The following is a 26176-nucleotide window of genomic DNA, read 5'->3' as shown; positions in this document are numbered from 1 at the left end:
CGTTTAGACTTCGTCGGCTGGTTTTGACTTTATTTTTAATATTATTATTTTAAACAGACCGGGACGGGAATCCGTTAAAAATTCATAACTTCTTCATCCGACGTCCGTTTTCGTCTGTCTTTTTACCGTTGTGCTACTTTTGACGAGACGTTCGATTATCGTTTAAGTTGCGTCGGCTAAATATCGATCGATTTATATTTCGAATTTTTAGTTGTCTACTGCTAAACCGAAACTTCGAAAAATCATAACTTCCTCATACGAAGTCAGATTTTTATGTTCTTTTTATGAACGTTCTCGGTTTAACATATTCTACAACTTTCATTTAGATTGTTAAGGCTAAAAAGTCTTTTTATCGAAAATTCACTTTTTACACTTAACAGTGTTTTGCCGGTTTTATCGCGGATTTTCGATTGGTCATAACTTATTCGTTATAACTCGGATTTTAGTGTTCTTTATGTTTTTGGAAACCTTGTTACAAACTCTACCACTTGGTTCATCCCAATTACGATTATTGATCAATTTATTTTTGACCAAAATTTGACTGGTGTCACATTCACCTCCGATCCCAAATGATAAGAGCTAACAATAGGATCCTCCTTCCTGCAGGTTCCTAGGAGTCCACAAGCTTTGGGCTCCAGATGAGCCCCCAACTGCCTCGCTACGATCTCGGTCCGAGAGTCCCCGAGACGACTATCTACTAGCTCCAAAATCCTATCCTTGACTGAACCAAAGATCACAGGAGTATGCTCCAAAATACTGCGGGTAATCTCCGACGATATGAGTATGCTCCAAAATCCCATACTTGACCGAACCAGAACCAGAACCATCTCCCTGAATGATCATCTCCAAAATGAAATACGACAAACCAACAATCAAAACATACCCAAGAATCCTCCTTCCATCATCTTCTTAGATTCTCCAAGACTCTCACCAATTCGAGTATGGATCCTGTGCTTTCAGTAGTACAGGCCCAATACTACCTTCCACACATATCCATACTTTCCTCAACATTCCTCCCGAATCCTCTAAGTCACTTCCTCAAACCAATGCGCCAAAACTCACTAAACCGCACCACTAACCCACTGAAACATATCCTAAGCTTTCCTAGGTTCCCGACCTCACCCTGCCCTCAGTTGCTGAAGGATTCCTATTAATGTCAACTAGCTACCTCATGAATATAGTAACGTGCAACAGAGATCAAATAATCCTTCGAGTAAAAGACTCGATCCTAGAACGGTTGGACTCAAGTGAGAGTTACGCAATAGGGTCAAGTCTATCACTTTGAGATTATCCAGCCTGTGCCACATGTGACTTAGCATATTCACTTAGTAGCTGACTCACATTGCCAAGAGCCCCACAAAGCACAAAGCAAGAAGCATTTAGGTAACGGAAAATCTAACCAAAATACACTAATTGAGCCATTCTACTCACTCATAAGGAATCCATACTAGCATGCAATTCTAAAGCTCATACAATCAGGCACATAAAAGGCATCTCTCATATCATATAATATTGAGCAGATCCTTAGCCCTAATCTAGCATGCAATTCTCATAAGTATATCATATATCATAATAAACATGTATTAGTATTCTGGGAACCACTTACTTGAGCCCAACCGATTGCACGCATCACACCCATTTCTTTGATTAGAAGTTCTTTTTTTAGTTAAATGTTTATTTTATAAAAATCTCACCAAACCCTCAGTTTGAGTTCAGGCACACCCGAGAGTATGCCAGAATCCCTCAAACCAAGGCTCTGATATCAACTTGAAACATCTCGAAAATCAAGGGTAAAAAATTTATTTTTATTATAATGAAAACACTATTGTAACTTGGTTCAAACATTGAAAAAATAATTTCAACTTAAAAAGTTATCAGAGTTCATTCCCAAAGATCACATATTGTGGAAAACACGGGTGTATGTGCTGCGATCACCCCGAGCCCTTTCATTTGAAAACTGGAGTACCTGAAACATAAACTGAAAATCGTAAGCACAAAGCTTAGTGAGTTCCCCAAATACCACATACCATACATAAAAGAAACATATAGTGGGCCCCGCCCATCATCAGGCCCTGCCCGACATCGGGTTGAGCTCGGTAAAACGGGGCCCGCCCAATGTACAATAACATATATCAAATAAACACATACACATGCAATAATCACAGAGATACATAACATACAAATATCCATCAGGCCCCGCCCGACATCGGGCCTTAGCCCGGAAAACATATAAACACGAGTACATACAAGATTCGTAAAGACAACTAGCATACTAACAACATAATATAAACATGGGTCGGCATTGGTGCTTTCGACCCGCTAACCCGGTAAGGAAAGTCACCTAGAATGCAGAAGCTCACTGAAAGAAATCCTTAGTTGCTGCCCTGCCGGCTTGCCAAGCTATCAATACCAACAACACACCCAATTAGCAAATGGGTCCCAAACTATAGTCCATAATCCTTACTTGGGGTAAAATGACCATTTTACCCCTGACTCATCATGAACCAAAACTAAGGCCCAAATCCAAAAGATCCACAAAGGCCCACCAATGGCCCAATTTTTGATATTGGGCCCAACCCATATGGGTCTTATCCTAAGCCCATAATTTTCTTGATTACAAATCTGATTACCTCAAATACCCCCTTAAAATAACTTGGTCAAAGGCTAAAGTCAAAAGTCAAAGTCAACACCCTAAGTTGACCCAACTCACCGAGTTTATCCTTCAACTTGTCGAGTTCATCTAACAATCCGCAAAGTCGGGAAAAGCCGAGCCAACTCGCCGAGTTTATCCATAAACTCGCCGAGTTCGCAAGAAACTCACATTTTAACACATTAAGTCAACATTATTGACGCCAAGGACTCCATAAATCAGATCTCGACCAATATGAGATCAAGAAGGGTAAAGTTTCCAACTTTACCCCTATGAACCACCTAAAGGGGCCCAAACCCAAACCCTGGACTCAACTGAGTGAGGGCTTAACCATTAAGCACTTAATCATTAAAAACAATACCTCAAAATACAGATCTGACCCCATAAGGCTAGACAGCCACGTAAAGTTTCCATCGTTACGCTTAAGCATGACTAGAAGGAGCTCAAAAGCTCAAAAAGGGCTAAATGAAAGACTTAACGGGTGCATGAAGCTCTTAAACCCATAAAGTTGTCACCTTTATGCCAAAAGAGCTCATGAAGATGATAAATCTGAAAGAATAACACTTGGGACTTCTACTTCCCCAACAACCACCCATCCATGGCTAAAAGCATACATTCTCACGTAAGAAGAGATCTAAGCAAATATTAAACAAGGTTAAAACTTTATACCCGAAATATGTTGGAAATGGTGCAAAGAATCAAGATCTGAAGGCTCCTACTTGAATCACCACCTTGCACCAAGCTTCCCTTCCTTCAATGAGCTTCAAACACACCAAAACACACCCACAATAAGCTCACAACACTCAAGGAGGCTCTAGGGTTTCGAGATTAGGGTTAAAGGCTATGGAGGCTAGAAATGAGGCCAACACCTGGGACTTAAGGTGTTTAAATAGGGTGCAAAACCCTAAAATTAGGGTTTCTCAATCAGCGTCCAACTCGTCAAGTTTCCTTCACCAACTTGACGAGTTGGTCCATAAAAACGTGTGACCCAAAAGCCTCCAACACGTCGAGTTGGCCACTATCAACTTGACGAGTTGGTCCTTAGAAATGGGGATTTATTCCACAATTGATCTTCTAGATTCCGGTTGTTACAGAAGACCAAGGCTTGATCGTGCACCTCCTTATATTATGCTCTATAATTTTGGGAAAGACTCTGATGTTAAACATGTTTTGAAAACTACAATGTAAACAATTATGATTTTGGTTGGTTTGAAAAAGTTTAAATTTTTATGAAATTTTATGGATGTTACACAGATTTTCAGGATTTTCTGCCTAATTTGATTCATGTGGTTGTTATTTGGTAATTATCTGTTTTGATATCTGCTAAAATCTGATTTTTTTTCTTATCTTAGATGATTAAAAAAACCCTAAATATTAATGCTTAATTATAAGATTAATTGATATTATCCTAATGGATCTAAATGATTAATTTAATTACAAGACTAATCAAAAGATAATTATAAATCCATAAATGGTTTAAATGGTTAATTAATTAGTTGACTAAAATAATTAATTTTAAATGTTTAAATGTTTAATTAAATAATCAGTTAAGTCGGATAATTAATCTTAAACCTTGTATTTTGAAATGTTTTAAAATTCACCCTTATATATATATATATATATATATATATATATATATATATATATATATATATTAAGATTAAATACTATATGTATAAGATAAAGTTATTAGAATCGCTATTAAGACTCGGTCACGAAGTCATGCTATAAAGAGGGTATAAGGAAACGATTTATAAAATGACCACTGAATGGATGTTCTTTTCACCCACCACTTTCCTGTGTGGTGGAGGGTCGTTAGCTGAACGTGTTCGATAGGACATAATCAGATTAAAAGTATAATCTATAAAGTATTAGAACCTTCTTATAAAATCCCACTCTAGTCACTTTAGGAAAAATGTGAAGTTGTATGCTAATCCATGAAAACACAAATCGTTTCTTTATGAATCGTTAATGGAGCATGCGTGGTTAACTGGCACACTAATGTGGGACTATAAAGCTGAAATGATGGCACAAATCGAAAATTATTGGTGTTGATGGAGCATGTGTGGTTAACTGGTACATCAATGTGAGATGATAAATGACTTCGAGGTTGTCAAGCGGGTTTGCATGGTTATTCACATCTCGTTGTGATCCTTAGCATCCCAGTCACAAAATTAAGATCATAATCCGAGATTAAAAATGTCATTGATAAGATTCAATGAGTCTCAAAATATCTAGGAGTTTCACAATATTGAAATTGGTAAAAGCCTTACATACCTAAAATAGATTCCAATTTGATTATAACATCCCTCTTCAAAGTTCGAATCGAAAATATGGATCATAGACTTAATTTAATTTATGGGTTAATAATTAAGGATTAAAATCAAATAACTTGAATTCTCTCTTCTCCCACTTTTAGATGTCTTATGAAGATATAAATGGTCTTCCTCGTTCTTATGGAAATCATTTTCCTCGATCTTCTGAAGATGGACTTGTACTACCAAGTCAAGGTGAAAATGTCTTCCCTTCCTTAGGAAATGGTGGAACTGGACATCGTATCTCTTCAGATCTTCCACTCCTCCTCCATTGTGACCCTCCTATCGTCACGTTGAAATATATGAAAATACTTAATCCCTATTAGCATGTAAACATGAAGATGAAAATTTTGTGTGCGCACATTCTGAAAATGATGTCGTACATTGACAAGTTAGAAAGGATGGGTGTCATATTCTCAAGGGAGCAAGCCATTGATTTGATTATTCTTCCACTTCCTAAGTCATATAGTTAATTTTTTGAGAACTTTCATATGAGGAATCTCGATGTGATCCTAATTGATCTGGCTGAGATGTTGATAACTATAGAAGCATAGATGCTTAAGAGTACAACTGAAGCAGAAATTCTTAAAGGATCTAATCCCAAAAGTTCATTGGATGTTGACAATGGTAATCAATAAAATGTTTCTCTTCCTAATAAAAAGGGATCAACCAAGTTCAAACAGTTTGATAAGATGGTAAAGAGAAAGGCTTGTTTTGAGATCGTTCAATGTGTTGATCCCAATGAGTCCATTTGTTTCTACTGCCAATTGAAAGTACATAGGAAACGAAGCTTCCCAACATACATGAAGGATCTTCAATATGGTAAAGTCAATTTGTATGACTTTACTTCAGGTATATCCATTATCTAACTCCATAAGTTCCTATTCTTAGACTCTTAATACATAATGTTATGATCACATTTAATGGTATTGCAGGATCTAAAAGAAAGAAGGAAGCTTAAGCAAAGTGAGCTAAATATGACCGTGAGAGATGGAATTTGGTCACATTGTTTGATGGTCAGAATTTGGAGCTACTACTAGGGAGTTGGGATAGTTTAATAGATTGTTATTACTCTTTGAAGATGTCTAGAAATATAGTTTTTCATTCATGCATTGTAAGGACAAGTTCCAATTTTTTCATTTATTTCAACAAAAGCAAAGTTTTTGTTTACTTAGTTGCCTAATCTTATTTCCTTGCAATTGCATTAATGAAAGTTTTCATTGTATTTCTAATAATAGCAATTTTAATTGTGGATTTGATTCATATGATATCGTTTGTGGCAATATCATAATTGGCCAAGTGAAAAGAGATCTCATCACCAACTGGATATATACTTGGAGTCGTACAATTTGAGTTGTATAGTATATGAGAATCTTATTCACTGGAAAATTATGACTAATTCATTGTTCACATGCTTATGTGAGGCAATTGAAGGACTAATGGATCTATTACATGTTGATATGGACTTTTCAGATCCACCACAAGGGAGGATAACTCTATTCGTCATGATTTCCTGATATTTCGGTAAATATGGTTTTGTTTATTAGATTAAACAGAATTCTTATACTTTTGAAAAGTTCATGAGTAGCGGAACGAATGGAAGAATCTATTAGGCAGAAAGATAAAAAATTCTCCAATCTAAAAAGAAATGAGTACTTTAGTATCGTGTTTTATGATCATCTTAGTAATCGTAGGAATTGTATCACAACTGAATCCTCCAAGAACATGTTAGTGTAACTGTATGACTAAGAAGAGGAATTGAACATTTTTGGAACTAGTTCGATCATAAGATGAGTCATACTTGTTCCTAATCAAGTTTTAGAGTCATTCTATAGTAACTATGAATCGTATCTTGAAACTCTTTTTCAATTAAGAAGGATGATAACACATCTTAATATGTGGAGTAAAGAATGCTTTCCTTACCCTAACACATTTAGAGTTGGAGATGTGATGTTTTTTGTTGATCGAGAAGCAAAAGATAAATTGAGTCCTATTCTATGAAGTGTTTTATTTTCGGGAATGCACACAAACTTTTGAATATTCGTTTTAACTCGTCAAGGAATGTTCCTTGAGAGAAAACTCATATGTCAAGAATTCAGTGGGATTCATGTTGATCTTGATCTTGCAAGAGTTAATTGACAATGATCCTTTTAGTTGTCACTAGCACGCAACCTGAGGTTGAAAACCTGTTGTTTTCATTTACACATTCATATTTCGTTGCACTTCTATTTGATTTGGCAATGCTTATGAGTTATATGTTCTTCATTTAACTGAAAAAGAAAATCATGTTGGTCAGTGAAAGTACACTGATCAATATGGGTGAGCTGCTGACAATATGGAAGCATTGGTGGGCTCTTGGTGGGCTTTGGAATATTCGTTTTAACTCGTCAAGGAATGTTCCTCGAGAGAAAACTCATATGTCAAGAATTCAGTGGGATTCATGTTGATCTTGATCTTGCAAGAGTTAATTGACAATGATCCTTTTAGTTGTCACTAGCACGCAACCTGAGGTTGAAAACCTGTTGTGTTTATTGACACATTCATATTTCGTTGCACTTCTATTTGATTTGGCAATGCTTATGAGTTCTATATTCTTCATTTAACTGAAAAAGAAAATCATGTTGGTCCGTGAAAGTACACTGATCAATATGGGTGAGCTGCTGACAATATGGAAGCATTGGTGGGCTCTTGTGCTGCCAAAAGGCAAGAAATTTAATAGCGAAGTAGTAGTTCATGAAGGAAAACTAAATTTGAATTTGGTTTATCCTAAACCTTGTCTTATGACTATAGGTTGGAAATGAAAGATCCACATGGATAGGAACGTATGCACCTTGAAATCTAAGTGGAAAAAGGTTTTGCTCTAACTCATGAAAATGGTTATGAGGAAACACTTTCACTAGTAGATTTTAAGGATCTGATAAAGATCAATACACCTTTGCTAGTAGATTTTAAACTTTCAGGAGATATGTTTATCACGTCTTGAAATGATTTGAACACATACACTATTCAGATAAAGTGCAGAGGCTTAAGAATCCTAATTAGAGGCTTAACGAAGCATTGCAAAATAGGATTCTGCACTTTCATGAGAAAGTCAAAGGGTATTGATTTCTTGAAGTCTAGTTGATTTTTTAGTACATGTCAAAGCTAGTGGGAGCTTAATTGTTATACTGGTATTTCATGTTGACAATACTATTCATAGGGAACAATGTCTCTGGTTTTCAAGTTGCAAAATATGGGAACTGTTTTGCTATAGTGGAATTAAGGGGGAGGGCAGTCATATTGCGTTTCAAGTCTAAAGGTTTAGATTGTATAGTTTAATAGAACTTAGTCAAGACATATATCAATATCATGTTGAAATGTTTCAACATAATAGATTCCATATATAGAAATATTATAGCAAGAAATTAAACAAATATCAAATCCTTATATAAGATATAATGAGTTGAGTCCTATATGCTTAGGATATAGGATCGATTACATATGCTATAATATTTGCTTATTCTAATTTTTTCAAATGCTCTGAGAATTGTGAGAAAAAGGACTAGAATTTTAAGTTACTAAAGTTGTTAAACAACTGTCAATAACATTATGAGGTTTACCAAAAAATGGTTGTTTGTGGACAGTTAGAAGTATGATATTATTTGGGAAGGACCATAGTGACATGTTCCGGATTAAGATGATTCTTTGTCAGAATTGTTGGTCATGTGGGAATATGGAAATGATTCCATAACTAGAGATGTGTATATGGAAATGTTTCCATAATAAAAGTTGGTTATAAAATCTACATGTGAGTTAGAAACTTTAATGCAATAGAAGTGTTCACGAAGTGTGCCTTGAATTCGGGACTTCATAACCATTGAATTATTCTGAGTAACAAGTTCCAGTGGAACATTCTGTAATATCGAAGGTTCAGTCTTCGTGAATTTGGAACCTTGACATCACAAAAAGACAATGCATGTAAAGATGAAATTCCACTACATCTTAGATAACAATAAGAATTTGGAATTGTGAAATGGACATCATTGGAGTAATGTTCAGTTGATCTGTTCACAAAGGAAGGACCATATAGAGACATGGTATGCATGTTCATAACATGGCATGATTGATGTTATCTAATTCAAGTAGTTAGTTGATTACTCAAAATATTATACAATGAATAAATTCATAATTGTTATGGTGATTAAATAATAGGGATTTATTTATGTTCAATGGGTATGATACAATAGTTAATTAATTTATTATTGTGTTTAACTTTGTATGTTTTACTTCCCTGAGTAAATTAAATATTATTAAAAATTTCATCAGTCGCTCATACTTTTGGAAGTAAGTAGTGAATTAAGACTATCATGAATCGATTGTAGATTGTCCATAGAGATTGGACATTACATGAGATTACTACAATATTCATGAGTACTTAGAAAATATAGATTTTAAGTACTGGATAAACCCATGCTTAGAGATTACTTCATGGATTTAATCACGAGTAATTCTAAGACGATAATATCTTTTATTCTTTAAACGAAGATACATAAGTTGTAATTTACAAGTCGGTTGTGCATTGGTATTACGAAAATGCATCAATAAGATGATGTTATAAAACATAGTGTCATATATTATTTGGTGAGTAAAGGTTACAGTTATGTAGTCAAAGTTTATTCGTTCCTTTTGTCTTATCATGAAAAGCGATATCTTTTTTCCCCTCGGTGATTTGAGTTGATCTATGAAAACTAGGTGCTTGGTCCGGACTAAATTGATGTGTTCAATTTTGTAGTCTAAATTGATCAAAAATTAGGAAATAAGGAAATAGAATAAATGAACATGAGGTTGATCATTTAATCTATGACTTTGTTCATACGATATCTTATAGAACGAAGGAATATGTGATCACTTATCTTAGGGCCAACATTTGATTTCAATCAGAGTTCGACGGTGGCTTTGGAATGCATACTTTGATGTTTGATTCAAGGTTATTCTTGTGATTTTTGTTATAGACTTATCCAAATGGGATACTGTTGGATTAAGGTGTCTAAGCTCATAACTAAATTGGTATATTCTTGTAATTGGAAGCAAAGTCTTGTTTGAGTTTCCCTCATAACTAGAACTTGATTAGAATAACATTTGTAAAGAGAGGATGATTTATTATATTTTTATATGATTAATAAATTGATTGGAAATAATGAGGAAATGATTTGTTAATATATTATATGATTAATATATTAATTGGAAATAGATAGTTGGTTTGTTAATTTATTATGTGATTAATAAATTAATATGAGATCAATTGTTAAACAATTGAATTGTTAATTTATATGATTAATAAATTAACATGAAATCAATTAGAATTAATTAATTATTAATCATAACTAATCTGGAATTAATTTGGGATGGTTTTGGGAGCTCTTATAGAAGGTGCAAGGGGTGAATTGTAATTGTTTAATAGTTGACCAAAAGAGGCAATTCTAGAACCATCCAGGGGTGGATGGTTTTGGGAGCTCTTCTAAGGTTTCCAAAAGCCTCCTGGATGTTAATAAGGAAATGATTTGAACTAGAATCAAATCCAATATTTAATTATTCAAATCTTGCTTTGTCCTTAAGTTACCTAGCTATAAATATGACCCCTTGGGACCTTAAATTCGTGGTTACCTTTTCCAAGGAGCATATGAACGAAATTTATACCTCTCTTCCTCTTTTCTCAAGTGCCTTCTAGTTCTAGGGTTTAGGTGTGAGTCATTAGAGGCATCATCCTTTTGGTGCTAGCTTTCCAAGCTCTTCAAAGGAAGAATTGAAGTAACTTGTTCGCTATAACAAGTTTAAGGTATATCTCTAGTTTCTGATTTTCGAAAAGGGTGCATCTTAGTTTTGTTATTCAAAGTATGTTGTCTTCAAAGTGTAAGACATCGATCCTTTTAGGTTGCATGTATCATCTTCTTAATTGTTAAGAGATTTTACGCATTAAGCATTTTTGTTGTAACCTAATAAATCCATGACATTGTTAGATGAAATTTATCTTGTGATTTAAATACAAATCATACGAAATGAGTCATAGATGTCTTAGATCTTGAAATATAACATTTCTTTGCATGCATGTTGTGTGACCCACACAACAAGTTATAGTCGAGAATATTCTCGCTCATCTTAAGGATCAAATGTCATCGCCAAAATAATTTTGGTATACTATCACTCTCCATTAAATATTTGACTTGTTAAAATATAATAAAAAATTAAGAGTTTATATAAATATAGTGTCGATGTATTTGAATTTTAAATTGTTTTCTATTTTAAGAAATTGCAACACCATCACTTTAGATTATCAAAATTATAGTCATAGTTTTCAAAATTTCAAATTTGGATATTAGAAAACACCTTAAATTCGTGTGTTATTTCACTTTGCTCCACCAACTCGTTGCCAACATTTTTTTTGATAAAAATATTATTTGTGATTAGTGGTCGACTGTACGATATGCATAGCCACCCATACATGCTATAAGATTTATTATGAGCTCTTTACAATGGTTATGTTGTTGAACCTTAATCCAACTTTTTTCCTTTTTTTCAAGATAAAAAATGAGACCTCTCACTTATCATTATCCAAGATTAGATATTGATTTTCTTTTTAAAGTTATCCTTTGATGCTTAACACTCTTTTGTAAGTTTTTAAACTAGTGTGAGTGGTTTACTTCTCCTCTTGTCACTAAAGTTAAAATTAAAAGGTATGTGGATCTCTAGTACATATAGTTTGGAGCCTTACCTTTAAATGATTTCGTCCTTTGTGAGGCGGATGAACGTTTATCGACTTATATTTAGCCTAATGATGAGGTGAACCTCTATAAACTCTCAATGTCTGGTTTATTTCTCTATCCTTTAACCTTTTACTATTTCACATTTACATTATTAAGTATTTATAATGGTGTTTAGGATTATGTATTGAATTCACTATGTATTTATTTATCTTTATAACTCTTAGAAATGAGGTCATTCAAATTAATATTGTTCAAGATAAATCATTTATCTAGAATCATATTTATTTGAAACTCCACAATCTCTTCAACTTATGCTCTTTCATCACGAGTCTAATCGGATCAGACATCCGTGAGACTTCCACAATTGAGTAAGCAAGAGGACAACAAGAGAAAAGTTATATTAATTATTAATTAAGTGAATTTTTTGCCCATATAAGAACTTATTTATAATGGATGAAAATGAAAAAAAGAATATTCTACTAGGAAAAGGTATTTGAGTTTTTTTTCCTCTTTCAGTTTATATATTTATGAAAAGCGTATTGATTTGTTTGGTTACTCGTAGTTTTTTTTTCTTTTGTCATTTTAGCTATGTCTGGTGCATGAAAAATAGAAAAGAATGTGCAAATGGATAAATCTGTATAGATTTTTTTTTCTCTTTCAATTTATACATTTATAAAAGTTTTCTTTATTTGTGTGGTTATACATACTTTTTTCTATTGTTTTTGGTTTTAATCGTTTAGAATGTATGAAAGTGAAAATAAATATGGCAATAGATAAGACTCTCTAGGTCCTTTTATTTCTGTCAATTTATATGTGGTGATATAAATAACGCACATAACATGTGGCTAAATTTTTTGTTACGTCAAAATTTAGATTTTAACATCAAAACTCACAATTTTTCTTTCTTTCTTAAAACCTACATACTCTTTACACCTTAAAACCACATATAAAAAACCTGTAAGTTTTAGATGAATCCAATTTTTTATTATTTCTATAAAAATCTTTGGTAATTTGTGGTTTATTTTGTTAAATATTTATTCATCACATATGTATACATAGTTGTATTTCGATATATAAAAAATCAATTGTTTTTATATGTCAAAATAGATATTTCAGATCTTGATATTAAAATGGAAAAAAAGCATCATAATATTTTCTATAAAAACCAATTAAAATACAATGACTAGATTAATGACCAACTTTTAGACATTAGTTGTTGAAGTTGAAGTTGGTAAGTTAATAATTTTGCAATGACCAATTAGCTATTATATCATCATCTAATGTGATAAGAGTTCAATATAAGATACTAAAAAATATCTATTAGTACCAAATGACTTCTAGCCTAGCTGTATCAAGTGTTGTTCTCTCTCCTTGAGGTCGAAGGTTCAAGTCTCGTTGGAGACATAAGTGAAAATATGAGTAGTTTAGGAGTAGCTTAGATTTGTCGTTCAAAAAGAATATCTATTAGTTTTAGTGTTCATCTTAAGTTGGAATCTTTTTAACTAAGTATTTAACTAGTAAGGAATATGATTATAATATACAATACAAAAACCATTAAATACCAATAAAGATTGAAACCAACAAACGATTGTTACTCAAATGGAACAACTAGAATGATTGAGTTTGGTGATTTAAATTGAATATTGCTAACATAAGTATTCATAAAAATTACTGATTAATAAAATAAACCAAGTATAAATCTGTATATCTTTATAATATTTATCTTTATACTTATGTGGTTCAAGATAAATTCATATTTTGAACCTTATTCATCAGAAACTACTATGACTTTTCAATTTATCTATTAAATAGTACAACCCAAAAGGTGTGTAACTAATACTACTTAATTAGTGAATTAATGTCACAACTAGCATTCTAGCTAGGAAATTCTGTTCTCATCAACTCTTGTAATACTTGTAATCTGAGTGAATATCATATTCAATGCTTAATCAAAACCATTCATTTGAATCAAAACCCCTGAGTGAGTTCAAAACCTAATGGAATACATTTCACATATTCAACTATGAGTCGAAAACCCTAAACACCCTAGTTCAAGTTTATTATAGACTAGGATCTTCTTATTGGGCCTAATGGACCAGTAAGTTTTCAATTTGACTATCTTGGGTCAAGGAACCCTATATGGGCTCTAATTGGACACACATCCATGAAACTAAAGTATTTTGGGTCATGTGGGCCTAGAATGATTCATCTTATCTCTAATGAGCCATGATGGGCCATAAATGGTTTTCATTAGCCCTAATGGGCCGTAAACTACCTATTGGGCTTCTTTTAGGCCGTGAACCCTCCTAAGGGCCCAATAGGCCGAAAAATATTATTTGGGTTTTATAAAATTCGATCTAAGCCAAGAAAGAGTCCAAATCATTCCATTTCCATTTTTCCTTGGCCCATTCTCGGCCCAAACCAAATAAAAAAAGAAGAAAATAGGTTTTTCTAATGGTTTGACACCTCTTTATTGTCTAGAGGTAATCCAAGCATTAAGACCCATGTATCTAGATTAAAACTCCTTAAACCCCCCATGTAATGTCCAACAAAATCTCACCCCTTCCACGTTAAAAATTCTCGGCTCAACATCACCACCATCTTTTCTCATCCAAACTCCTTCAAACATCTTTCTTATAGCATAAAAAGTTCCCTCCTATATTCTCCAAAAAAATCATGAGTTGTGTGTGTGTGATCAAGAACACTACATCAAAGTTCATCACTCTTGGTAAGTCTTTACTTAAACCTATGGTTTAACTTCAAGATTGCATCAAAATCTCTTCTCTTACACCCCATTTCATGATCTATGCTCCTTAGAAACCTCCTAAGTTCGAGATCTACTCAAGAAAGCTTACTAGGACCGAGATCTCTCCATTTTCTTCACCAGAACTGAAATAATCAAACCAAAGTGAGTTCATACCCATTATTTTTGATTTTTACTTTGTTTTGGGGGAGAATACAAGTTGTGTTGTGTAGATCTATGTGTGTATGCATGATTTTGTTGTATTAGGTGTCTAAGCTCATAACTATAATTGGTATGTACTTGAATTGATAGCGTTGCCCTCAAACCTAGCAACTGGACAAGGAAATTATGAAAGGAGAGATATTGGTTTATTATAAGATTAATAAATTAATATAAATGATTTATTAATATGTTAAAAGATTAATATATTAATTAGAAATCATAAGGTTTAATTAATAGTTAGCCAGAAATTAATTAGAATTAATTTTGGGGTTAATTATATTAATTATAAAGTGCAGGGACTAGTTTGCAATTATCAAATAGTTGAGTGGAAGGTTCCAGAACCTCCTTGGAAGGGGGTGGACGAAATCTATAGGGGAAACCCTAATGATTTCGTCCAAGGGGCTTGGATAAGGCCTTTGGACTAGCTTAGGCCCCAAGCAAAGGAACATTAGGGTTTTCCCTAAACCCTCGATCCCTTAGCTATATAAGGAGCCTCCTGGCTCTCAAAATCGGCCACTCTTACTTTGGTGAAACCCTAGGGCCGAAAATTGCATACCCTACTCTCTCTCTCCTTCTGGTTTCCTTCTTTCTAGCATTTGGGTGTGATTCCATTAGAGGCATTACATTTGTGGTGCTAGGGTTCCAAGAAGATTTAGATCAAAGGATTGTCAATTTTTTGCTATAACAATTGAAAAGTATGTAACTCTAAAACCCTAGTTTGTTAATTTCGAAAATAGCCTCTCTCCTTAGGGTTCTTGTTTTGCAATTCAAAGTTATATGTTCAATAGTTAAAACATAGATCCAAAGTAGGTTGCATGTGAACTTAGGAATTGTTTTCTAGTTTATTTGTTTCACCTAAAACCCATTAGTGGTATCAGATCCATTGTTTGTTTTAAATTGAATTGCTATAATGGTTGAATTACAAATTAGGGTTTATAGCTATTAAACCCTAAAAGGCCATTTTTCGTTTTTAGGGTTTTTGGTTCAAAGGGTTTTTCGAAAAACCCTAGCCCCCATGAACCCTAATCGAAATTAGGGTTAGGGTTTTGAAAAACCCTAGCCTCCTCCCTTGATTTTCGAAATATGCATGGTATTTTTAGGGTTTCTTGTTTTGGATAATTGTTGCCTAATTGAATAATTGAGAAAATAAGGAAATTATCCTATACCCTTAATTTCGAAATCTAGAAGTGATATGGATTAGGATTAAATTAACTGTTTAATTTAATTAGATAATCCTTACAAGATTTAATAAATTAATTAAAAGTTAATTAATAGATAATTATTAAATCTAGTTATTTGGTTTATTTTAAATTTAAATTAATAGTTTAATTTTTCGAAATTTATATAAACCTTAAAGTTTTAAAAAAGTTTAAAACACACCTTATATATGTATTATAATTAAAAGTTAAATATTATATATGTATAAGAATATGGTCAGTCAAATCGCTAGTATGCCTCATTCACGAAGCTAGTCTATAAGGGGGGTATAAGGAAACTGACTATAAAATGGTAGTTGAAAGGGTGTCCACTCTCACCCACCGCTTCCTTGATTAGTGGAGGGTCGTTAGCTGAACGGGTTTGATAGGACAACTACATCTCATTAAAAGTATAATGTTATTAAAGAAAGTACTAGAACATTATTTTACAAAATCCCAACTCTAGTTACTTTAGGAAAAATGTGAAAAATATGCTAATCCATTAAATTGCACATTATGTTTTATTGGTCGTTAGTGGAGCGTGTGTGGATTACCAGCACACTAATAGGCACTAATAAAGAGTAGTAATGGGTATCTAATAATTATCATTTTGGTGGAGCGTGTGTGGTTTACCGGCACATCAATAGTTAATGATAAAGACAATGAGGTTACCAAGCACATTTGCATGGTTATTCACATCTTGTTTGTGATCCTCGGTATCCCAGTCACAAATAGAAGAGCATAATCCGAGATTAAAACATGTCATTGAATAGTTTCAATGTATCTCAAAAGGAATTAGGAATTTCACTTCGTTTATTTCGTCTAATGGTGGAATTAGTGAATCGTCATTCACCTACCTTTATGAAATTTACACTTGGATCTCGGCATCCCATTTCTAAGTTGTGAATCTTCATAGTTGGATCCTAACCTTGATATTATATCTTTGGGTTATTATATTGAGGTATCTTGAAATCTAACTAAAACTATCTTTCTTTTCAGATGTCTACTCCTGGAAACACTTCTGCTTCATTATCCTCCAACCACAACTTCTCTTTGCTCAACATTTGCTCCAAAGTCGTAATGGATGGATCTAACTATAACGATTGGATGCGTAACATCAAGATGGCACTTCGATTTGAGGAAAAAGAATATGTCCTTGAAAAGGAGCTCAAAGAGCTTGATGAGTCTAAAGCTACTCCTGAAGAATATGTTGCCTACAAGAAACACTATGATGATGCTACCAAAATGGCATGCATCATGGTCGCAATCATGTCCCCAGAACTGCAGAGGTACTATGAGGACTACTGGCCCTTTGAGATGAACAAGGACCTTATGGAAAAGTACCATAAGCGAGTTCGTCAAGAAAAGGTTGAAGTAGTCAAGTCACTCATGGCTTGCAAGATGAAAGAAGGGGAGTTGGTTGTATCTCATGTGCAAAGAATGCAACGCTACATAGAGCATTTGGTCAAGCTCAACATTCACTTTGATGAGGAATTGGCCATTGACATGGTCTTGAACTCATTACCTGATTGTTATGGTCAGTTTATCCTAACTTACCATTTGAACAACATTGAGCAAACACTGGCCCAATTACACAACTTGTTGCAGACAGCTGAAGCAGGGATGAAGGGTAAAAGTATAGCCTCCACTCCTGCAAGTGCCCCTGTCTTGGCTATTGGACAGGGAAAGGGGAAAAAGAGGAAAGGTCCTCCTAAGCAAAATTGGAAGAGCAAGGCTCAAGCTGGGTCATCTACAAATGGCCCAAAGGCTAAGCCCAATGCTACCATTCCCCATGTTTCTGATCCAAAGGATGCTGATTGCTTTTATTGCAATTACAAAGGGCACTGGAAGAGAAGCTGCCCAAAATATCTGCAGGATATCAAAGATGGCAAAGTGAAGCCATCTTCAGCATGTATTTACACTATTTCTTCTAATAACTCATTATCTTCTCGTTCATGGGTCCTTGATACAGGATGTGGTTTTCACATCTGTTCTGATTTGCAGGGGCTAAAAGAAAGTGAGGAGGTGGAGCGAAGGAGGATAAACTTGTTCATGGGGAACATAAAGTCTTCACCAGTAACCAAGATCGGAGTTTATCAACTTTTGCTTAATAATGATGTTAGATTAGATTTATTGAATTGTTGCTATTCGTCTGAGATGACGAGAAACATCATTTCATTTCATGCATTGTTCAGACAAGGTTTTAAGTATTATTTTAATGATTTGAATGGTTCAATTTCTGTTTATAAGAATGGTGTTTTTGTGTTTGAAGCTTTACCTTGTGATGGTGTGTATGAAACAATGACTTGTGTTGATAGCTTAGGAAATAGTGTATTTAATATTGACTTGTCTAATAGTGTAGACAAGGCATGCTTGTGGCATTGTCGTCTTGGACACATTAACAAGAAACGCATAGCCCAACTCCAAAAGGATGGAGTGTTGGATTCATTTGACCTAAAATCAGATGATATGTGTGAATCTTGTCTTTTGGGAAAGATGACGAAATCACCATTCACAGGGTCTTATGAAAGAGGTGAAGGTTTTTTGGACCTCATACATACAGATGTATGTGGGCCCTTCAGATCAACTACAAGGGATGCTAATCGATTCTATGTGACTTTCACTGATGATTATAGCAGATATGGCTATATCTACTTAATCAAACATAAGTCAGAAACCTTTGAAAAGTTCAAAGAGTTTAAGCATGAGGTCGAAAATCAATTGGGCAGGAAGATAAAGGTACTTAGATCCGATAGAGGCGGAGAGTATCTTAGTATCGAGTTCAACTACTATCTAAAAGAATGTGGGATAGTCTCACAATTAACTCCTCCTAGGACACCACAGTTAAACGGTGTAGCTGAGAGGCGTAATCGAACCTTGTTAGACATGGTTCGTTCTATGATAAGTCATGCTTCGCTTCCTATTCACTTCTGGTGGTATGCCTTAGAGACAGCCGCCCACATCCTCAATCTTGTCCCTACAAAGAAGGTTGCCAAAACACCTCACGAAATGTGGACGGGGAAAGTTCCCTCGTTAGCACATATTAAAGTCTGGGGTTGTGAAGCTTTCGTAAGACGAGAGACTCACGACAAGCTAGCAGCTAGAAGTGAGAAATGTGTTTTCATTGGTTACCCAAAACAGTCTTTTGGATATTTGTTCTACAGACCTAGTGAAAACGTGGTCTTTGTAGCACGAAGAGGAGTCTTTCTAGAAAGAGAGCTCATATTCAAAGAGGACAGTGGGAGCACCATTGACCTTGAAGAAATTCAAGAGTTAGCCAATGAAGGAACCTTAGATGACACTAGCACTCAACTAGAGGAAACAGTTCTTGTTGAACCAGTTGATAACTCATTACCTCTTCAAAGATCCACTAGGGTGAGTGTGCCACCTGAGTTGTATGGTTTTCATATTACTTCAGATGGTGACACATTCATCAGTGATAGGACACTGGTAAATTTAGATGAACCAGTTACTTACAAGGAAGCAATGGCAGGCCCAGAGGCTTCCAAGTGGAAAGAGGCAATGGACAACGAGATTAAGTCCATGTATGAAAATTAAGTTTGGAATTTGGTTGATAGTGCACCAGGTCGTAAGACAGTTGGGTGCAAATGGATCTTCAAGAAGAAGACAGACATGGATGGAAATGAGCACACATTCAAGGCTCGACTGGTTGCAAAAGGTTTCACTCAAACCCCAGGGGTTGACTATGATGAGACCTTCTCGCCAGTAGCCAAGATTAAATCTATTAGGATATTGCTCGCCATAGCTTCCTTTCATGACTATGAAATCTGGCAGATGGATGTCAAGACTGCTTTCCTTAACGGGAAGTTGGCTGAGGATGTTTACATGAATCAGCCAGAGGGTTTTGTTGATGCAAAGTTTCCCAATAGAGTGTGCAATCTTGAGAAATCCATATATGGGTTGAAACAAGCATCTCGCAGCTGGAATCTTTGCTTCCATGAGAAAGTCAAAGAGTTTGGTTTCTCTAGAAGTGAAGATGAGTTTTGTGTGTATATCAAGGCTAGTGGGAGTATAGTAACTTTTTTGGTGTTATATGTCGATGACATATTACTCATTAGTAATGACGTTCCAACCTTGAAAGATGTTAAGTCTTGGCTTGGAAAGTGTTTTTCCATGAAAGACCTTGGAGAAGCTGCCTATATTCTTGGGATTAGAATATTGAGAGATAGAAAGAAGAGAATGATTGGACATAGTCAGAGCACATACTTGGATAAGGTACTAAAGAGGTTTAGTATGGAAAATTCCAAGAAGTGAGAGCTACCTATCCAAAGTAATACCAAATTGAGTAAGACTCAATGCCCAAGTACAGATAAGGAAATAGCTGACATGAGTCGTGTACCTTATGCTTCCGCTGTCGGATCGATCATGTACGCTATGACATGTACTCGTCCTGATGTGGCCTTTGCTTTAAGCATGGTCAGTCGCTATCAGGGAAATCCGGGTAGAGCTCATTGGATAGCGGTTAAGAATATACTCAAGTATTTGCGAAGGACAAAGGACTGGGTCCTTGTACTTGGTGGCAAAGATACTTTGAGAATAGATGGTTACAGTGATGCCAGTTTTCAAACGGATAGAGATAACTTCCGTTCTCAGTCTGGATGGGTATTTTTACTGAATGGAGGAGCGGTTACTTGGAAAAGTTCCAAGCAAGATACGGTGGCTGATTCTACTTGTGAATCTGAGTACATAGCAGCGAGTGAAGCGTCGAAAGAAGCAACTTGGTTGAGGAACTTCATCGGAGATCTCGGAGTTGTTCCAACCATCCAGGAGCCTATGGAACTGTTCTGCGATAATGAAGGAGTGGTTGCCTTAACAAAGGAACCCAGCGATCATGGTAAAACCAGACATATCGACAGAAAGTACCATTTCATAAGACATAGAGTAGAAGAAGGCCATCTTGTGGTAAAGAGGGTATCATCTGAACCTCACAAAGGGTCTGAGTAGGGTTAAGCATATTCAGCATGCTCGGAGCATTGGACTGAGAGATGATATTAGTTTTAATAGTTAGATTAATTTTTATTCTGAAACTTGTAACAAAGTAAATGTAATTGACTTTTGGTGATTAAATAATAAAGTATTATTTATGAGTTTGGTTACTGCCTTTTGTCAATTGTTTATTATTTTGTTTCATATTTTGCATGTTTTACTTCCTGAATAATATGATTATTCAAACTCCACAGTCGCTCGTACTTTTGGAAGTAAGTAGTGAATTAAGACTGTCATGAATTGGATTGCAGATTGTCTAAAGGAGTTAGACATAGCAATAGAATTGCTGCAATGTTCATGAGTACTTAGAAATAGAGATTTGAGTATTGGATAAACCCTCACTCAGAGTATTACTTCATGGAATTCATCACGAGTAATACTGAGACGATAATATCTTATAATCTTGAAACGAAGACATATGAGTTGTAATTTCCAAAGTCGGTTATACATTGGTGATACGAAAACGCATCAGTAACTTGGTATCATAAAACGTATTGTCATGTATAGTTTGATGAGTAAAAGATACTAGCATATGAGTCAACGTTTATTCGTTCCTTTTGCCCTAACCGGAAAAGCGATATCTGTGGGCCCCTCGATGATTTGGTGTTGACTTATGTGTTGGGCCCAGCCAGGACTAAATTGATGTGTTCAATTAGAAGTCCTACATCAACACAAATCAGAATTCGAGAAACATAGATTCTGGACAAAGAGATTGATTACATTCCATGTCTTATGTCTGGGGATATCTAGCAGAACGAAGGATTATATGATCACTTATCTAAAGACACGTAACTGACTGGGTCAGAGTTCAGCAGCAGCTTTTGGAAGCTACAATTTGCTGGTCAAATTTAGAAGTCATACTAGCAATTATAGTTACAAACTTATCCAAGTGGGAGACTGTTGGATTAGGTGTCTAAACCCATAACTATAATTGGTATGTACTTGAATTGATAGCAGCACAGTCCTTTTGGGTTGCCCTCAAACCTAGCAACTCGACAAAGAATTTATGAAAGGAGAGAAATTGGTTTATTATAAGATTAATAAATTAATATAAATGATTTATTAATATGTTAAAAGATTAATATATTAATTAGAAATCATAAGGTTTAATTAATAGTTAGCCAGGAATTAATTAGAATTAATTTTGGGGTTAATTGTATTAATTATAAAGTGCAGGGACTAGTTTGCAATTATCAAATAGTTGAGTGGAAGGTTCCAGAACCTCCTTGGAAGGGGGTGGACGAAATCTATAGGGGAAACCCTAATGATTTCGTCCAAGGGGCTTGGATAAGGCCTTTGGACTCGCTTAGGCCCCAAGCAAAGGAACATTAGGGTTTTCCCAAAACCCTAGATCCCTCAGCTATATAAGGAGCCTCCTGGCTATCAAAATCGGCCACTCTTACTTTGGTGAAACCCTAGGGCCGAAAATTGCATACCCTACTCTCTCTCTCTCTCCTTCTAGTTTCCTTCTTGCTAGCATTTGGGTGTGATTCCATTAGAGGCATTACATTTGTGGTGCTAGGCTTCCAAGAAGATCAAGATCAAAGGATTGTCAATTGTTTGCTATAACAATTAAAAGGTATGTAACTCTAAAACCCTAGTTTGTTAATTTCAAAAATAGCCTCTCTCCTTAGGGTTCTTGTTTTGCAATTCAAAGTTATATGTTCAATAGTTAAAACATAGATCCAAAGTAGGTTGCATGTGAACTTAGGAATTGTTTTCTAGTTTATTTGTTTCACCTAAAACCCATCAGATTTTGTGTGTTTTCATGATATATGTTGTGATATGTGTTTTACTTTTGGAGTTTTACTTGAGCTTGAAGTTTAGTATTTGGATCTTCATAAAAACCTTGAGAAAAGTATGTGTTATCACATATATTACATGTAAACTTGTAGATCTGAGAGTTATACACTTAAAATAGCAAAAATAAGTGTTGTGTACAAACATGGATAACTTAAACTCAAAAATCAGCCTTTGACAGAAAAGTTTTGGTCTAATCTCGGACTGTTTTGACCACCTTAATGGTAATATTTTTCAAAAATGTTTTACATGCAAAAGGTTCAGGTTTATACCTTTAAAATGACTACTCTCACGTTTTCATACGATTTTTCTACAATTTTTGCCGAATTTTACAAACCTGCCTATCATATTTGAATTAATCTCGGACCAGTCTGTGAAGGTGAGCAGTTCCACACTGGTTTGAGGCCATTAAAATTTTTGACAAACTTTGTGAACAAAGTAGACAAATTTTACAAACTTCCAGAGTTTACGGATCCACATTTCGACTTACGATGATTTTCCTACAAATTTTCCAACAACCGGGTCAGAAAAGTCAAAAACCAGAAAAATTGTTTTTAACTTACTAAGAGTGTTTAAACTTGTGTTGGATGCAAGACTTGGCCTTTAAAAGGCCCTAAAATGTTATTTTTACTAAAATTGGACCTTAAGGGTAAATTTTTGGCTTAATGGGCCAAGAGTGTCATTTTTACAAAAAGTGGGCATTTTATATCATTTTAGTAAATAATTGAGCTAAAACTAGCAATATAATAACAAACGAGCTAATTAGGTCACTTTCATGTTTATTGGGCCTTAGTAACCCATTAATATGTTTGACAGGTCTTGAATACTATTTATATGTTTATTGGGCCTTATTGACCCATTAACATGCGCGACGGACCTTGGATACTATTTGCGTGCTATTTGGGCCTGTAAATACCTTTCATGTGAAATGGGCCTTAGTTGTCCTTTTACATATATTTTGGGTCCATGTTATATAATCTCATTCCTATCGGGCCTTGAAATGACTTACATGTTTAGCGATGTCTTAATGGTTCACTTACATGGTTCATTGGGCCTGGGAATGAGTTTTATATGTTTTTCTTCGCGTAAATTCGATTAAGGATCTAGTGAGACATGTCGGTTGACACCTATTGAGTGTACGATTGTAGCCTGTAGTTATAACCAGAGTCTCTTGGAGGGAGAGCGGGGATTTGTGTATAGATCTATACGGGGATGACACCCCACACCTGAGGTGTTGCTACAGTTAGACTACATCAGTCTAGGATGACTATAATCTTATTTTATTTTTCCGCCGGCGTTCACAAACGCCAAGACAGACGAAATTGTCATTATTTAGTATGGTTATGACGGCTCACTTAGAGGAATTAACGTCATGAAGTTTGCGGAAGACCATTTTTTTTCTTGGATTACTCGGAAACATACTCACACTGGTACTCAACCTCGGGGTTGGTACGACATCATTCTCTTTTTTTCTTTTACAGGCAACATAGGGTTGTCTGGGGGCATTCTATTTACATTCTCTTCATTCACTTTTTGCATTCTATAATTCAATAACATACATGCATTAATACAAGATCGGACACAAACATACTAAACTATTTTAAGAAAATACAGGATTTTCTTGTGATTATAAAGTTATACAAATCATTTTCTCAAACATGCTTATGAACTCACTAACATTTTTATGTTGACCTTTTTAAATTAACTTGTATTCTCAGGAAACCGTTGAAGCAGGTTGGGCTGAACAAACTAATGGATGTTTTGTTATATTTTGTTTCATCAGACTTTAATTATTTTGGCATGTAATATTCAAACACGATACTCGATGTAAACAATGATTGTTGTTATATTACATGTGTAGTGATGATGATGTTATGTTTCGAATATATACTTTGTGATGATACTTTAAGGATAAAGTCACGCGCAAGCCCCCAGACGTTTCCGCCGTCTGGTTCGGGGGTGTGACAATTAATTACAATGTTAAATTTAGTGTTAATTAATCTTAATGTCATTTAACTTATTTATACTTCAATATCTCCTAAAAGAGATTATTCAAGTAATATGATTCAAGTTAAATAATTATATGTTTACCAATAATAATTTGATATTTTTATTCATTAACTTCCACAAATTAATGTAAAACCTTTGAGTTATTTGGTATTTTTTATTTATGTTTAACAACAAACACATTAATATATTATAAACTTTAATAAAGCAAAGCAAAGAAACATACACAGATTTTATTAAACATCATCATTTGTTATATAAAAAGTTAATATTGTTTTTAAGTAATTCATAAACTATAATATATAACATATATGTATCACTTTTAATTTTTTTCTTTAAAAATATAATGTTAAACATTCATAAACTAATTGGAATATATTATTGATCATATACTTATTTTTATTTATATAAGGTTTTTGTGATATTAAAGGTTTAATTTATATACTTCATGAGGTAACATGTTAATTATTAATATGTAATTAATTAAACTAGTAAAGAATAAATATAACAAAACATATAGTTATTTATATTTTATATAATTTATCACTAAAAAATATTTATATATCTTTTATTATTATGACATTCTTTTTCATCTTAATGAAGATAAATATTATACGTCAACCATTATAATTTTTTTATATAAATATTAAATTACGTAATTAATTTAATTATAATACTAAAATTTTAATTTATAACCTACTGATGTGCAATTTATATATTACCAGTTTTAAATTTATAAACCTAACCTACTTAATTAACTAATTGCACATAGACAATATACCTAGTCGAATTATATGATAGTTTAGGTAAGTCGGGTGTCGATAACAAGGAACAAAATTTTAATTTAGAAAATAACTACTAATAGTTAAACTAATAAACAACTTTAAATATGTGGTTTTTACTGGTTTTGCAAGTTCAGTTCTTAACTCAAACAATTATCAATTAACATCTATTAAAAGTAAGCAAGCAAAGAAAACGATTTTTAATTCAAGTTTAAAGAGTAGTCATGTTTAGTTCTGAATTCCCGTCTCATATGGTTGATTTCTAGTGGATAAATGATATTGATTATCAATTCATCAAATTATTAGTTATCATGATCTGGTATCTAGTTTCCAATTCATGAGTTACCATGTATTGATCAAGAACAAGTTAAACACAAAATTTATATAAGAACAAATTGGATTATGAATGATAAATCTATGAATTACCTATCCTAGATCAAGACAAGCAACTCAAGCACAAATTATTGATCAACTACGCTCTCTAACACTATCAAAGTAGCTAACTTTTTTTTACCTAACTCTAGGATTTGTTCAATCACTAGATCTAATTATTTAATGGTCATAAACAACTAGATAAAAAATTCATGCAATTAGAATGATCATCTACCATACTAAACTTGTATAATAAGCAATATAAGCTAGAACTTCAACATGCTAGGATTCTGATTATCAAACACTAGTAAAATCAACATAAAACATCCATAAATTCAAAAT

The sequence above is a fragment of the Lactuca virosa genome, chromosome 5 (genome assembly GCF_052849685.1).
Source record: "Lactuca virosa cultivar CGN04683 chromosome 5, Lactuca_virosa_CGN04683_v6, whole genome shotgun sequence".
Taxonomy (NCBI): Eukaryota; Viridiplantae; Streptophyta; class Magnoliopsida; order Asterales; family Asteraceae; genus Lactuca; species Lactuca virosa.
This window is presented reverse-complemented; position numbering follows the sequence as displayed.